The 17,784-nt window shown below is 37.2% G+C and overlaps 1 long non-coding RNA gene across 1 annotated transcript; it reads right to left on the reverse strand.

The window, feature by feature from the left end:
* Positions 1–3,496: 3,496 nt before the first annotated feature.
* LOC127160665 (uncharacterized) lies at positions 3,497–5,024 on the reverse strand. Its single transcript, XR_007826814.1, has 3 exons — positions 4,970–5,024; positions 4,140–4,302; positions 3,497–3,646 (listed from the first exon to the last, which is right to left on the reverse strand). It is a non-coding gene; the product is annotated as an uncharacterized LOC127160665 (long non-coding RNA).
* Positions 5,025–17,784: the final 12,760 nt, after the last annotated feature.

Below are 17,784 nucleotides of genomic sequence, written 5' to 3' on the forward strand. Positions count from 1 at the left end.
ATGATGCCAACCCCTCAGAGGACTTCAGATGATGCCAACCCTGATGCCAACCCTGAAAACATACAGCACTACCGAATTCTGCTACTAATTTATAGTGTTCTTTGTCTGTTTGATTGCGTCATTAATTGATCTTTACCACACATCTCTACCATATGTACATCAAGCTACTATTACATATATTGTAAAAATGTCAATTTGGTGTAAAGCTGCTTTGCAACGATATGTATCATGAAAAGCGCTATACAAATAAATTTGAATTGAATTGAATTGATAAAGATAATTTTTTTAAATGTGGGAGTTCTCACTATTATTACCACTTGTGTGTGTGAATGTACATTCAACTTATAAAAGCTTAAAGTGCTACAGCTATTTGTACAGTACATTCAATGTGCCTGACTGCCAGAGTCAGTAGCTTCAAGTTAATTTAGCTATATAAAAACAGTCTGATATGTTGCCTTATTGTGCAAACCTTTAACTGTTATGACATTATTTTAATTTCAATATCATATTTAAACACACTGGTGTAGATTCAACATTTACTTCACTGTTTTTCTTCCTTTACTTACCTCCATGTGGCAAAATAATACAAAATGTGTCTTTATATTATATATAATAATTATATTATACATAGTCCTTTTTGTGAAAAAAATAAAATAAAATAAATAAATAAATAAGCTTGGGTTATGTATACTATACTATTCACTGCATAACATTAAATTGCCAAAAATAAATAAACAAGACACAAGAAAATAAATAAAACATATAAGATGCATATTACAATATGTGCCTCTAACCTAATCCCTTAAAAAAAAAAAAAATGAGAAAGGTCCCGTTCCAGTTACCTAAAACAGCAAAGCAAAAACTAAGAACAGTTTTGATTCATATATCAAAACTAATCCACAAATCAACAAATCCATAATTACCTTTAGGTTCTGTTTTCCTCTTTATTTGTCTTTTTTTTGGTGCGTAAGACACTGTGTCTGGACTGCCTAGCTCATTGGACACAGGATTGAGTTTAGAAGAAGCAGAAAGGATAGAGGCTGGTGGCAGAGGAGAAGCCAGGGAAGAAGATATAGGACTGGGTTGAGAGAACTTCAAAACAGACTGAGTCAGGGTGGAGACTGAAGGAGCAACAGATAACGACATGGAGTTTGTGAAAGAAATAGGAGAAGCCAAGGAAGAAGATGCAGGAGTTTCAGACTCAGGGGGGAGCAGAGGTGTTGACTCTGATGCTGGGTCTGCTGTGTTGTCTATTGGTGGAGTCTCTGTCTGTTTGCTGGTTGTTGCTGATGTCTCGACCGAGCTGCTTGCTGCTTTCCCCGAGTTATCCACTGTTGGAAAAAAAAAATTGTGATATAAATCTAATAATCTGCAGTAATCAACACATTTAAAACAAATCTTTTTAAATGCTCAAAAACATTATGCAACTTTTAAACTCTGTATTGGTATAAGTATTACGTGCTGTGTTGTTGTTGTTATGCGTTTTCCCCGCTGTCTTTTCTCCTGTTTACTTTCACTTTTCACAGTTACCGGTCATTGGTCCTGTCACCTATCAATCTTCATTTACTGCTGACGTCACCCATCCTGCCACCCCCAATCGGACAAGACCCTCCCAGATAAAAGTGCACGCCAGACCACCCACAAGCCCCCATGTTGTTGCCGTTTTGTACTGTGTTTCTCTTTGCCATCACACATCATTTGTTATATCCCCTGTTGTTAATGTTGTTTGGTTTTCGTGTACATCTCTTGCCCAGTTATACATTGTTTCGTTCCCTCTTCCCTCACTGTACATATTTTTTGAACACACGTTATATGTTACTAGGCCGGGAAGACGCGGACAGGTAAGAACGTCACGTGACATACATTGCAACACGTAGGAATTCCATCCTGTATAGTACATTAGGTTAGGGGCGAGTGCCACCCCTTGTACTTTTGTTTACTGGATAGAAAGTGTAGTTTAGACTTTTAGTTTCTACATTTTCTTTTCATAGTCAGGATTAGTGGGGAGGGATATTAAGTTAGAGGGTTTTGGTTTTGTTATTTTCTTTAATTTAGCACCGCCCACGTCCCTTCTTCCCGTTCCCTTTGGTTTGTGTTTTGTCTACTCGTAAATACTGTACATACTGTAAATATACACCACTCTTTTGGATTTTACTCCACTCTTGTACCTTTTCACATTTAATAAATAATTGTTGGTTGCACAGTACTTTTGTCCGGCGCACTGCTTTATGTATATGTGTTTTTTTTTAATGTCTATATATTTCCTAAATGTTCGACCCCAGAACCCCTAGACCACCTTGGGGTCGTAACAATAAGAAACTAAAATATATGTGACCTACTGCTAAGAAGGCACATGATAAATCAAAATATAAATAAATATATATAATATATATAAAACTCTGTAAAATTATCAAACAAGTTTGATATCCTCCATCTGGATGGAATCACAGCTAGAAGCTCAGCTAAAAAAGAACTAAAAATAGTATGTGATTTTCTGAGAAATCTTACGGCCCAGAATGTGAAGGCTGGCTCTGACTTTCAGCAACTAGCATCAATACATAATGTGAAATTGAATGACCAAGTATACACTGCCATGTACATTTGCAGTTCATACACTATGCTCATCTCATTATAGCATAAAGCAGTGCAGAATAAGTTTATTACAGTATAATAGTAATCTAAAAATGCTAAAAATAAACATTTATTGTAGGACGGGACAATAATTCAATATCAATATATATCATGGCATATTTTTTTTCAATAACAGTGATATGATTTTTAAACACAATTTAGATATTTCAGTATAGGCTACATTGCAGCATTTGCCACTGACTGATGTTCAGGGTGCAGCTGTCAGAAAGAGCAGAATACTGACAGCAAACAGCAGCAATCCTGATGACACACACAAATTTGACACACATAGTTGAATTAACCAATAGTTTTAGTTTTTGTAGTGTTTATAGTATACCATCTAGCTCATTCAAGCGTGATTACATTTTAGTGTCTTTGTTTCCATAATGACGGCCTCTAGAAAACACATTATGATGTGTGACACAGCATGTGGTAAAGCTGCACAAAATTATTTAGATAAAAATGGACAAATAATTACATAATGTTCTCATAATTTACGTAAATTAATTAAAAATTAAAATTCATCCCATCCAGGTAACAGCTGCAAAATTATACATACAAAAAAATAAAATGTCCCTGTTAAAAAAAAGTGCTGGTTAGGTAGTTTTTGAAGAATGGCTGCTGGTTTAAGCTGGTCCTCAGCACATGACCAGTTAAGGACAAGCTTTAAGCAGCTCAAGCCAGTAGCCATGCTTAAAAACATAACTAACCAGCATATGCTGTTTTTTTTAACAGGAATATTGAAGAGTTCTTTATAAATAAAATAATCAACTGTACAATGAAAATAAAAGTACAGAGGCCCATTGTGGTGGTTATAGGGCTTCAGACACAAAACAGTTTGCTGTAAAGGATCATGCCAGTTCTATTGAATGAGACATTTTACCATTACAGGGGAGCAGAGGTGTTGACTCTGATGCCGGGTCTGCTGTGTTGTGTATTGGTGGAGTCTCTGTCTGTTTGCTGTTTGGTGCTGGAGTCTCTCCCACTCTGCTTGTTGCTTTCTCTGCAATAGCCACTGTTAAAACAAGAAACAAGAGAATAATAATAATAATAATAATAATAATAATAATAATAATAATAATAATAATAATAATAATAATAATAATAATAATAATAATAATAATAATAATAACTTAGCAGTAATTAAATAATAAAAATAAATAAATAATTCTTGTTTAAGTCCTATGGGTTGTATGGGTCCAAATTATTTTGGACACAAGAAAATAAATATTCACCTTTTGCTAGGAGACATGATAAAAAAAAAAAAAACAATATGAGTTCCAAAATAATAGTACTTTTGAATGAGACATTTTCAAATAAAACAAGAATACACGTCATGCTGTTCACATGTTAAAGCAAAACTTTAATTCTGCTAAGCAAATTTATGTAGGGTTTGCAAAAACCATTATTGCTGGGTGTTTTTTTAAATTATTCCTCAAATGAATCAAGGATGCACTTATAAACAATGAAATAAGTAAAAATATAGCATGCACATCTGTGTTTATTACCATTCAGAAGACTTTCATATAACCTCTTTATTGTGACAAATGCATCCTGTGCATCTTCTGTTTCCATCTTCCATGGACAGAAGCACTCTGCAGAAAAACCGTTTGAGGTTCTCCTGGCAAGGAGAAGGACTGGATACCTCTCTAAAAGTTGCCATTTGTGGAGCTGTAATAAAATTGACACTATAAATTTAAATAAAATTGAAAAAGATTATAAGACTGAAATTCTGATAAATAACATATGTGGGTGTGTATGTGTGTGTGCCTAGACAAGATAATAGATAAGCTATGCATTGAAAATTAGACTGAGTTAACTGTTAAAAAAAAAAAAAAAAAAACTAAACAAAATGCACACACACATGTTGACAACTATTTGAATTCACTGACATCTGTCAGACATATATTAGGGCTGTCAAATCAAATAACAATACACACACGTACATATGCTGTATGTACACTTTGATATATAAGTGTATATGTATATGTGTGTGTATATATATATATATATATATATATACACATAAACCCTTATATATCTAAGTATACATACAGTTATTATTGTGTGTACAAACTAGGGTTGAGTTAAGTTGAAGCTAAACCCTGCAGGACAGTGGCCCTCCAGGTCCGAGTTGGACACCCCTGTTTTTTATAATTTTACACTCTAATGTCAAGTAACTTCTGATTTAGTGTTCTATATCAGACCTGAGCACAGTGGACGAAATAAATATCATGCTTTAGTCAGTATACACGATGAAGAAAGAATTGTTTAACTGTTTAAATCTAAAAAAAAGAACAGAGACAGTTTACGAACTATATCTGAAAGAAAACCCTACCAGTAGATTGGTTCCATCATACACTTTGTTCACACTGCTGTTTTTTTTTTTTTTTTTTGGACGCTCTTTCCATTCTTGGGAAAGCGGTTTCTTTTTTTCTTCAAGCTTTTGCTTATATGGCTGCTTGGCACTACAGTGTAGGCACATTTTTCTTGCAACTCCAATTTTTTTCCTGCATTTGTAACAGTCCTTCAGAGTAGGCATCTGAAAAAAAAACAAAAACAAATGATCATTAAAGTACTGCATGCTGTGTTAAGAGGGGATAAGAAATATTTTTTCACCCCTACTATGTTGATGAAACTCACAGTCTTAGAAAATATTGTCACCACAGTGAGCTAAGGTTCAAAGCTTTTAAAGATAACTGCACCCTGAAAGAATGTATACATAGACATGTAACTGACTGGTGTCTGGTGTTGCAAAAACTCCTGTTACTAATTAGACTCCAGCTATAGTTTTGGAAAGCTTTTTATGTACTACAATTTGATAAATCTGTCAAATTATCTGAAGCCAGGAAAATATATGCCAGGAAATAAGTTATTACAGACATTTTATTTAAAATAATAACGTGTATCATTACCATTACACACTAATGTGTATATTTATTATGGTGATTGTGTAACCGTAGGACTCTTTAGTCTGCGTTGTGTTGAAATTTTGACGAAGAACGACAGGAGAGCACCAGATTGGGTCTGCATAGAGAATGTATTTTTTATATAAACAGGTTGTCACGACAGCTTCAGCTCACACATCAGTAACACTGTTCCATTCGAGAGAAAGACGGAAAAGCGAAAGGAACGGAAAGGAGAGAGAGAACAGGAAATGAGGCCTCAGTCCATAGGCCTGCACATAAATTTATACAGCGGAGCGTACGAAACGCAACCATATTGGTATTAAAACAACTTAAAAACACAAAAATATGGTTTATCAATGCATTACCTGCATAGAGAATGTATTTTTTATATAAACAGGTTGTCACGACAGCTTCAGCTCACACATCAGTAACACTGTCAACAAAAATAACATTCTCAAGTATAGTTAAACAGTATGTTAAGTATATATAATATGTAAATGGCAAAGTAAAATAACTAAAAACAACTTCAACATTGTGTATTTCTGTGTGTGTATTATTTTTAACCAATGCTAAGTCTGTAGCATGGAACACTGCATACCTGTTCCATTCGAGAGAAAGACGGAAAAGACCGCTAAAAGAGCAATATGGCAGGTATGGCTGCCTGGGCTGAACCACTTTGATGTAAATGGTGGGGGGGGGGACCATCACCTCCTTACAGACCCTTTTTAATGTATTTTAACAAACACTACCCTGATAGCACACGTACATCTCTGAGACGTCTATTTGACGTCTGCATTTACATCTGCAAGACATCTGCAAGACGTAGTTTGCTCATCTGCAATACGTCTATTAGATGTTTCCTATCAGATGTCAAATAGACGTCTAATAGATGTCTTTAAGATGTATATGAATTAGAATGTATGTAAAACTGACATCTTACAGACGTCTGCCAGACGTTTCCACAGAGCAGATGCTTTCCAGATCAAGAGATCTTTAAAATACATCTTGCAGACGTATGCGTGCTATCTGGGTAACAATTTTAGAACAGCATTAAATGCTTGTGAACAGAAAAATCTAGTGAAACAAAACCATTTTAACCTTGTTACAATTGCATTTGCATTTTATTTCACAATCTCCATAATTGGATATTTTTGTTAAATATCATCTGAAATATGATACGAATCGTCATTTGTAGTGTCAAATGTAGTTCTCAACTGAAATATAGTTGAAATGATTTCAAAACTAACATGTTTTGTACATCGAAACAAAATGTGTGGACTTTTTACATGGTCCCTTACCAAAACCTTTACAATTTCCAATTAATATCACAGTAAATGCTAACTTTACACTGCTGATGTGTTCTGCTCAAATTATTTTACAGTCAAACATGCTAAACTAATTTGGAAATAGCATCCCGTACAGATTTAACACGGGAAGCATAATGTAATGCTCATTCTAAATCGATGATTATTATGTGCCTAAAAGGCCTACTTTCCAACAATGATCGATCTCTTTCGAATATTTGAAATATTGTGGTGACAGATATTAATAACAGCAAAGTGTAATAACACTATTTTGATGTTCACGCTGGCTATTTTTTCTATTTAGCCTACAAACGGATATTTCACAATGTCCTTTATAATGTAGTTATAGTAAGCTATAGTAAGCTACAGCATGCTAAACACCACAGACAAAGGTGAAACTGTAACGTGGACGCTGAGGCGGAAGTTGAAACCATATGCGGAAGTTTATTAACAGCAGCAGCGTACGATAAAACAGGCAGAGGGTCAGCAAACTGGAAAGGCAGTCCATAAGCAACACAACACAAACGTAATCCGAGCAGCAGAGAGGTAAATCGAGGCAGTGGGTCAGTTACCGGGGAATCAGTCCAATATAACAAACGTAGCAACAGGGGTAGTCCAGAGAGCGATAGTCAGAGGCAGAAATAGGTCAAACCTTGAAAGCAGTCCACACAGGCAAACAATCCAAACAAGGGTGATCCGTAAACTCAGAAGTCCATAAACAAAGCAAAACAGCAACAGGTAATCCAACAGCGTGATATACAACACTCAGTAAGGCAGGTTAACTGGCAATACTTCGCGAAGGTGTGAGCACATGGTGAGTCCTTAAATACTGCCAAACAGGAAGTAGCAGTAGAAGCAGCAGAGGGAGCATGCAGGCAGTCCTGGGGTGAGGGCTCCCTCTGCTGGCTTGGCGTTACAGAAACAAAACAAAACACCCTAACTACATATTTTGATGTCATATTTATAATATCAAAGTTCGCTCATAACATACCTTTAATTAGCCTCAATTATCCCGCAGAATAATCCACAATGCAATGCGAGGCGAACCTCTGTGGCGTATTTCCAGCTGGCGTTAGGGGCGCTATATTCAGGAACGCTCCACAGGGTCGTATTTGGGGTAAGATGCAAACGACCTGTATGGTCGTATGGATTGTTAGACTTGTTGTCTTTTCACAACGCAGCTCAGCTATACTCCTGACCAGGGAATCTCACCGTTACCGTTAGCTGAACAGAGCTAAACTGCAGTAATTAAAAGGGAAATAAATCGACGGATAAAGAATAGTTTGACTGTGTTCCTCAATCTATTTTTCTAAGGCCTTAATATTCATAGCTTGATTGTCAGTGTGTGTTCCATTGCCAATTCAACTATGCTATTCGACTCTCTGGGTTAAACATTAGAAATAATACTTGCCTGTTTGTGTCTGTTCACTAAGTGAATTTAAGATACATATCTCGTGTTACACTGCATGTCTGATTTGAATTGGAGTGTTTTAAAAGCTCGATCAAGTAACTAACAGAGAAGTTACTTGAAGTTACTTTGAACTAACAGAGAAGAAAACCTGTTGTGTTGCGTTTACGTGGCCAGAGAAACTGGCACGTAGATTTACCCCAGCTAATAATTTTTGGTTCCCAGAACGTTCCCTGTTGGTTAGCCAGGAAAGTTTTCTTAACGTAAATAGAACGTTCCCTGTAGGTTACGGGAACGTTCTGGGAACCTATCGTTCTCTGAAGGTTCCCAGAACGTTCTCCTAACCTCTTTACTCCGATACCGCTGCCGTATGTCAGCACTTCCGCGTCCTGTAGTAAGCAGCATGGAAGACGGACGAATATAATCACTACTACAAACCGTGTCTTGTTTTAAACTATTGTTTTATCCTTACAGATCGTGACTCGGAAGTCTTAACTTCCGGAGCAACTCTGAACTCTGCCCGCGCAGCACATCGACGTCATATGTAAAAAAACTCTACGGTGTTGCTAAGCTAACGAAACTGTTGTGTTTACAATTAAGTCTATACTAAAGATTAGCCTTAAAGGTCAGTAGTTAGCATTAACATCTAGTGGTTGAATACAGTGTGTCTGTGCAAAACTAAAGTGATTTAACTCTTTGAACATTTCAACTAATACACCTGTTGGTTTCTTTGTCTTTCTTATTTCACAGTTTTTCTTACTTTTTACTATGAGATCTGCATTTTACTAGAAAGGGAAATACTGCTTCACAGTTATTAATTGTGCCAAATTCAAATTTAATTCCAACTTTAAATTTATTTGGAATCATTCAAATTTCCTCATCAGGTCATTTCATATGATCATTATTTCTGATATTATCTTAGGCCTAATCATTTTAGGTACAAATAAACCTTGAACTTTGAAAGTTTAAGTAAACTTATTCTGCCTAAATTGATTTATTACCCCTATCAATAGATTGTTTTACACTTCTTTCTTCCTGTTTTGGTTATACACTTAGCCTCTATTTTTATTTATTGATTTCCTCCTTCATTTAATTTCATTTCGATTATTTTGCCATTTATTATTTTAATTCCACTTTATCTTACCTTTTTCTTTCCTCCTTATATCCTAGCTTGGGAACAACACACCTGAGCCTTTAATAGGAGACACTCTTCCTCATTAGAGTGATGAAGTCTTCACATCCCTAGTCTACCTAGACACCCTGAGACCAACACAGTCATTACCTCACTTCACTAGTGGTTCACAATCACTGACTCAACACTTAGTTGTCCCACCACACATAGGCTTCTACACTACACAGATCTGTGTCAGTCTCTCTTCTCCTTAGTGCGCTAGCATGCCGCAGACTGCAGACCCCTTTGCCCAAGGGGAAGATGTGAACGCTTGGCTGAGAAACATGACAGACAGCCTCATCCCCAAGACTTTTGAACTGTTTTTTTATTTATTTATTTATTTTTAATAATAATCGTAATACTGGGAAGGTTCCTGACACAAGATTCAAGCCAGAACAACAACCACGAGGAGCTAGTCAAGATCACCAGCTCCCTAAGCTATGCCTTCACAACCCAGCTGAACCTGAGCGACAAGCACATCCCCCACCTTCAAGAGGAGCTGACATGTGCCCAATGTTGCCTGGACAAAGCAAAGCAAAGGCTGCCCAACAGTCTCACATCCAAGAATAACATCAAAGACGAGAATGCTAAAATCAGTGCCTTGGAAGACCACCTTGAAAGGTACAGCACTGAAATTTACAATCTGACCCAACATCTAGAGGTTGCCAACAACGAGCTCTGCATGGTCAGAGAAGGACTCAAACATGCTTAAGAAATGAAACAAGAGTCGAGGGAAGAAAAAAATCCCTCAGCCTCACCACTGCTGAGCAGAACAGAATCCCACGTCCAAGAACTGGCATCCAACGAAAGAAGAGAAGGGCCACAACCTAAAACCTCACCTACCTTCACCACAGAACTCTTTCCTGTCACCAGGAGAAGAGACCCCATCCAAGCAGCCTTTGGAGCTGCAAATGGGATGACGAATCAAAGACCTCAACAAGCTGTCCAAAAACATCAGCAAGTTCAACCTGAACTCCAAAGAGGGCCACAACATCCAGGCCCACCTGCAAGATATTAATTTTCACCTGGAAATGAGACCTTGTGTGACTGACAGAGACAGGTTATACCTCCTAAGAGCCATGTCAAGTCCTAAGGTGAGAAACTTCCTAGACAGACAGCCCAGCCATACAAAGTCAAACTACCAGCAACTTTGTGTGGTCCTGATTAAAAAGTTTACAGACTCTGAGTCTGAACATGGACTGTTAACTTCCTTAGAATCCAAACAAGGTCAAGGTCAGGACTCCACAAGCCTACTACAACCGGCTCTGACAAACCAACTTTGGTGCACACAACGAACCTGACCTTGAAGAGGATGTGAACTTCAAAAGACTCTTCCTAAGAAATCTGCACCCTGGAGTCAGTCGTCATCTAGGCGTCATGGCCTGTCCTCGCTCCATGACCATCCAGCAGTTGTGTGACAAGAAGCAGAAGATGGCTTCAAAGAAAGGTAACCAAAAAAAGTCATAGGACATGAATGACTAGAAACATTAGTCATGCTCGCTGCGACCAGCGACAGAACGGAAGGCTGGCAACCACCTGGTACACCACCGTATCAGAAGATGACCTGTTCAACAACCACCCAGAATGAGCAAGTCTCTCACTGCCAACTGCCATCATGCAAAAACATGCAACTATCTTCACCACAGGTAGAACCCCTGACACTAAGTTAAGGTACATGACACCCTAGCTGCACACAACATCCTAGCACAACAGTAGTTGTTAGCCACACTAGGAAAACCTGCAGCCCCTTTGTTTTGTTGTTTTGTTTTCCTTTTACCTATCCCTTTCCTTTCCCTCTTTCTTTAGCAGGTGAAACTCCTACCCCTCCCTACAGGGGTCAAAGGTCTGATATTAGGATTGACTCGCCACACCTAATATCTGCAAGCCACTCTAAACTGAAGGGAAGCCAAAGAGCTCCATGCACGATAGGACATTTTACCACCAATGATGCCACCAGAAACAATAGGTGAACGTTTTTAATGCACCAGTACAGTAACTGCCCTAGAGATGTTGTCTTGTTGTTTGCTGTGTTGGTGTCTGCCTTTTCTGCCTTTGTTTCTGCAGCGCTCACTGATGTCTTCATCAAGCAACACATTGTCGACCGAAGGGGGGAGTTGTAGGGTATCAGAGTGAATCAGACAAATTAAAGATTCGATCAGGACATTGTTGAAACCAAAGAGCCAAATTCCACAAAGAGGCCCAGGCTAACCAGACCACGTCATAAATCTGTCCTTGATACCCTGGCGCCAGCCAGCCTGAAGTATGGAAGGAAATTGTTGATTTTGGGGCAAGAAACCCACGATTAATGATCAAACATATAGCACATCAGGACCATCACATGAGAACTTTGTTGGGTGGCACTCCCCCACCCTAGACAAGAACCAGACTGAAATTCCCTCTAAATTATTTTGTTCCTCAGAACATGCCTTTAGTTCACAGAATGACAGAGAGACTGTCCTTTTTGAATATGCACCAAAATGATGCTTAAAATGACTTAAATAAATAAACATCAGTATTACACTTCAGTAAGAGCAGGGGAATCTTCTATTGGCCTGGTCTTAAAAAGAATGTGGTGGCTTATCGTAGGACCTGCCGTATTTGTCAGATAGCTGGTAAGCCAAACCAAACCATACCTGTTGCTCCTTTGCATCCTATTCCAGCCTTCGATGAGCCATTTGGTAGAGTTCTGGTGTATTGCGTTGGTCTTCTACCTAAAACCAAACATGGTAACCAATATCTATTGACTATTAGGTGTGCTTCAACTTGTTTTCCTGAGGCTATCCCTTTAAGGAAGATAGCCGCCCCTGTGATAGTGCAAGCCTTGTTGAAGTTTTTTTCAGTGTTTGGGCTTCCTAAAACCATTCAGTTTGATCAAGGGTCCAACTTTATGTCTAGAGTTTTCAAGCAAGTTTTGGATCAGTTAGAATACTCTAATTTGCTAGACTATGTTAGTAATTTTCACTATCGACTTAGAAAGGCCTGTGATATTGCTCATTCTAATCTTACTGTGTCTTAGAAAAAGATGAAATCCTGGTACGATAAGCGTACTGAGAAGCAATCTTTTTCAGTGGGAGAATTTTACAGGGCCTTACACAGTTGAGCACAAGGTGGGCGATCTTGACTATGTAATTTCTACACCAGGCAGATGTAAACAAAGTTGTTTGTGTTATATCAATATGTTAAAGAAATACTTTGTCAGAGAGTTTAAAATAAAGCTCTTAGAACTGTTGTGTGATGTTTATTCTCAAGTATCAAGAGATTTTGCAAAATTTCCCATGTTCACATTCTGGACTCTTGAAAATCCATTGGTGTGTGGTTTGCTGTCTGTCAAATCGTGGCACACCACACATTATAGGAGCAAAACGTTTTTTTTTTTTTTTTTTGTTTGTTTGTTTGTTTTTTTTTTTGGGGGGGGGGATTTTTAGGTCCTCATGTTTGTGGTCTCTTTTAAAAATCTTTTAGTGTGAACCCAAGAGAGCAGCCCAGAAAATAGAGCGCAGCTGGAGGAAAACAAAACTAGAGGTTTTTCGTACCACTTGGCGTGAATGTACCCTATCCTATCCACTGTATTTTTACTGTAAGAGTGGGTGCAGCCATTTGTAATTTTTTTTGTGTCTGGCTTCCGGTCTCATTTACTTCCATTTATTTTTAGCTGCACAAAAAGCTTGTTTTGCTGCTTGATATTGAAAACTGGTGTGTCTTACCATATTATTTTATTGTATTATCTTAATTATGAACACTCTGGTTTGTAGTGCAAACTGTTTTACTGTTTACTGCACTTTGATATTCTTCTCGTTATTTCCCTATGGCGGATTATGAACCGGACGTCTAACACATTACCAGAAAACATCTTACTTCCGCGTTGAAAAATAAGGTGGACAGAAAAGCTCACCTTATTGGCAGAGGCAAGAGGTAGAATCTACTACTATTAAGCAATAACAGTTATTTCTATCTGTCCTAGCCCTTAAATTTCATTTTATCACTGTACTGCTTCAGTGTTACTGTGGATTATATAAACACTGAACAAGGTTAATTGAACACTGGGGGTGTTGCTGTGCATAATTACTTAAAAGTCACAAGGCAAACACAACTGACTAAATTAACAACACACAAACAATTGTTCTTTTAAAATTTCTATTGAAGACTGAGTATTCATTGATAGTGTATGCTCAAAAAGCTGGAAGCAGAATTAGCTTCTCAAAAAACTTTTAGGGATGTGCCTGAATCCAAATACAAGATACAGGGAAAGATACAGGCTAATGGCTTCAAATGGAATAAACTGTATGAATTAAATGAGCACAGCAGGATCACAGATTAAATAGCCATCTCTTTTAGGAATCAGGGAGTAATATAAACTGAGTTACTGAATCACACACATTTTCTGCTGTTTGATATGTTTATTTAAATGCTACTGACAATGCACAAATGACTATGAATAAAATGAGCACATAATCACAAATAGCCATGTTGCATCTCTGTGTATCTCTCAGAAATCTGAGTTTCAAATGCATGGCGAATTGTTTTAAATGATATACGAGACAAATTGATTAAATCATAATTATGAAAGGAAAATAATTACATTTAAAACAGGCTTCTAAAGAACTTTTTAAGCCTTACCCGCTTACCAGAAAACTGATACAGATACAAATAATTTTAAGATTGGAAGAAATACATATATTGGCTCCACTGCACACTCCTATAAGTTTTATTGATTTATTAAAACAAACAAACAAACAAACAAACAAAAAACAAAAACAAAACAAACAAACAAACAAACAAAAAAACAATAATAATAAAATAATAATAATAAATTTTATATTTATGAAGTATATCCTGAATAATGCAATGACATATTGGTAAAAATAATGTTAAGAGAATAAAGTTTTTGAACTTAGATTAGGTTCCTGTATTTTGTTACAAATTGTGTTTGCTTTTCTTGTGGAAATATTTCTGGATTAATGTTTTCAGTTAATTTCTCACAGTTTATATAGATTTATTTTTATTTATTTATTTATTTATTTATTTTTTTGTGGAGAATTTAAACTTTAAACTCTGATGCGCTGATTAATTTCTTCATTACATATTGTGACAATACATTCACCCTACATTGTATTTTGCTTTTATATTGTCTTTCATGATAGTTACACCATTCTTTCCTCCCATTATTGACGCCCCTGCCTTTAATTAACAATTAAGTCTACAAATCCACCAACAATTCCACCAACAATTCCAGCAACACTTCCACCAAGAACTGCACCAGCAGGTCCTCCAGCAAATCCTCCAACTATAGCACCAGCTGCAATGCCCATTAAAAAATATTTCCAGTACTTGGAAAAAAACTTTTTAAATCCACTTCTTTTATCAAAATTGTTTTGATTTTCCTCTTGTTGTCGTCTTTCATTATTCTCACGTTGCATCTGTGCTCTGATTCTCTGCTCTGTCTGCCTTCTCACTTTCTCAATCTCCTCTCGTCTTTGATTTTCCTCTTGTTGTCGCCTCTCATTAATCTCATGCTGCATCTGTGCTCTGATTCTCTGCTCTGTCTGCCTTTTTGCAATCTCAATCTCCTCTCGTCTTTGATTTTCCTCTTGTTGTCGTCTCACATTAATCTCATGCTGCATCTGTGCTCTGATTCTCTGCTCTGTCTCCTTTCTCACTCTCTCAATCTCTTCTCGTCTTTGATTTTCCTCCTGTTGTCTTCTCTCATTATTCTCACGCTGCATCTCAGCTCTGATTGTCTGCTCTGTCTGCCTTTTCGCAATCTCAATCTCTTCCTCTCGTCTGAATCTGTAAGCATCTTCATACATCTCATTACTGTAATATCCTCCTCCATTCTGCTCTATCATTGTGTCAATCTTCTGCAGTAGATCATTCACCTGCTCTCTGTTATTCTCATCTCTGTTGTTGAACACCTGATATCTGCCTCCACACTGATCAACTAGATCTCTTAATGCTTTACTCTCCTCAATGATTTCTCTTATGGACCTTCCTTCTAGCTGATCTCCATGAGTGAAGAGAATGATGGAATATTGTAACACCTCCTCACCAAACAACATCTCAATCTGCCGAGGAATCTCCTCCTCCTGCTCAGTGAATCTGTTCACAGGAAACACAATGAGAAAAGCATGCGGTCCAGGACTGGATATATACACACTTCTCACTATTTCTATCATTAAGTGCTCAGAACTCATCTCTGTGTCAAAGAATCCAGGAGTATCGACTACAGACACTTTCCTGCCTGAAAGAGTGGCATGTTCCACTGAGGATTCACGGGTTACTGAATTTGAGCCAACTCTAGATTCAAACACTCTCTTTTTCAGGATTGTGTTTGCAGCTGCACTTTTCCCAACACCACTTTTACCCAGAAGAACAATCCTTCTAGATGAGAGAGGACTGTGGGGGGCTTTAATTCTTTGTCTTCTTGGCACTGTATTAAAAAAAAAAAACATATTTATAACTCAACTTGTTCTTTGTACATGGAAGTTGAACCAACTACTTTAATATTATAGAGTCTCTAGTAGCTTTTGCTAATATTTTACAGTGACTTTATCTATATTTAAAACCTCTTTTTCTATTCATGTCAAAAAAGTAAAGATTATCCTTTACTGCTAATCTATAGAATACCTGCACAATCTAAGACAGGAATGAAAGACATAATTAATGGCCAAGGAAGCTTAATTCCTTCATGCTAAATGTAAACAGTCATAAATACACTTACAATTCTCTAAGTTCCTGGAGAAAACTTTAGATATCAGAGAATTCACTTGGTCATCACGTCTTCTACACTTGTTTTCCAGTACGTGGTACCTGCCCTGAAATTTCTGAGCAAGGTCCTTCAAGTATTCATTTTCTTTGAAAAATTGATTCATGGTCTTGTATTCTTCCTTCAGTTCATCTCCTCTGGTGAAGATAATCCAGGCGTTTTCTATGCGCTTTGCTCCCAACAGCTCACCAATCTTCTCCAGAGCTTTCTGATCTTCTTCAGTGAATTTGCCAGGTTCAAGAACCAGCAGAAATGCACATAGGCCTGATTCACATTTCTGAAGAACTTCTTCATATTTCTGATGCTCTTCCTTACTCAACTCTGTATCAGAAAATCCTGGTGTATCATAAACAGTGATCGGTAATCTAGAAATATTACCAATTTCAGCAGCTATATTTTGAGTGACTGAAGTGGAGCTTCTTCCTGTTGTGAAACCTTCTCGTCCCAATATTGTGTTTCCTGATGAACTTTTCCCAACTCCAGTTCTTCCCAGCAAGACCAAATTTAAACGCAGATTTTGCATGATGTCTTTGTCCATTTTTTATTCCGTAGCCTAGAAATAAGTAATATTAAGGTTTAAGGGAAATAATCATACACTTGTGACAATTCAACACATAACCTAAGTTGCCTAATTCTTTTTATAGTAAAACAATACGAAACTGTAAATAAATAAATAAATAAAACATACACAAGAAAGAAAGAAAGAAAGAAAGAACAAAAAAGAAAAAAAGGTAAAAGTTTTTAAATCTGTAAGGGATATGCAATTAGCATCTTACATGTTCTGAATTTTTCTTCTGACACACACACTCAGCAGCCACTTTATTGGATACACCTGTTCAACTGCTTGTTAATGTAAATATCTAATCAGCCAATCACATGGCAGCAAATGAATGCATGTAGGCAGATCAAGACAATCTGTTGAAGTTTAAACTGAGCATCACAATGGGGAAGAAAGGTGATCTAAGTGATTTTTAATGTGCTGTAGGGGAATTTACAGTTAAAACCCAAGGACCAGATAGGAGGAACAAAGACCAGGAGTCAGAGATGCGATCAATCGAAGAACAGTTTCTTGAAGAAGATAGTTTGCAGTTTCATTAGCAGAAGTCAGCTTCAACACTCTTGATGGAGTTTGTAGACCACTCTGCATACACTTTCAAGACACCAGCAGTTATATAACAGAGGTCACTAACTACATCATTACTTAGGTAAAAATGATTCTGGTTGGTTGAAGCATAAATAAACTTCGAAAATCTCCACACATGGACATAAGCATATCTTCAGCAATTATTTAGGTGACAAACAATCAGAGGTCAGACACAATAGGTCTCTCCAGAGACGTATATCTATCACTCTAGACATCAGGGTGATGACACATTACATTTTCTTCCTAGGGCTCTCTCTCTGCATCTAGTTGCATTCACACACATACACAGAGAACACTTATCTTCAAGGTTGCCTAGCTCTGCTCTGGATCTTTTCAAATATGGGTAACTACACACACAATGAGAGCAGCTTCTTAGCGAGTGCAAAGACAGACCAAATCCATATTCAACTCATTTTCTAACATGCATAAATGTTCTAATCACGTGTTGGTTACA

The sequence above is a fragment of the Labeo rohita genome, unplaced genomic scaffold, assembly GCF_022985175.1.
Source record: "Labeo rohita strain BAU-BD-2019 unplaced genomic scaffold, IGBB_LRoh.1.0 scaffold_420, whole genome shotgun sequence".
Classification (NCBI taxonomy): Eukaryota; Metazoa; Chordata; class Actinopteri; order Cypriniformes; family Cyprinidae; genus Labeo; species Labeo rohita.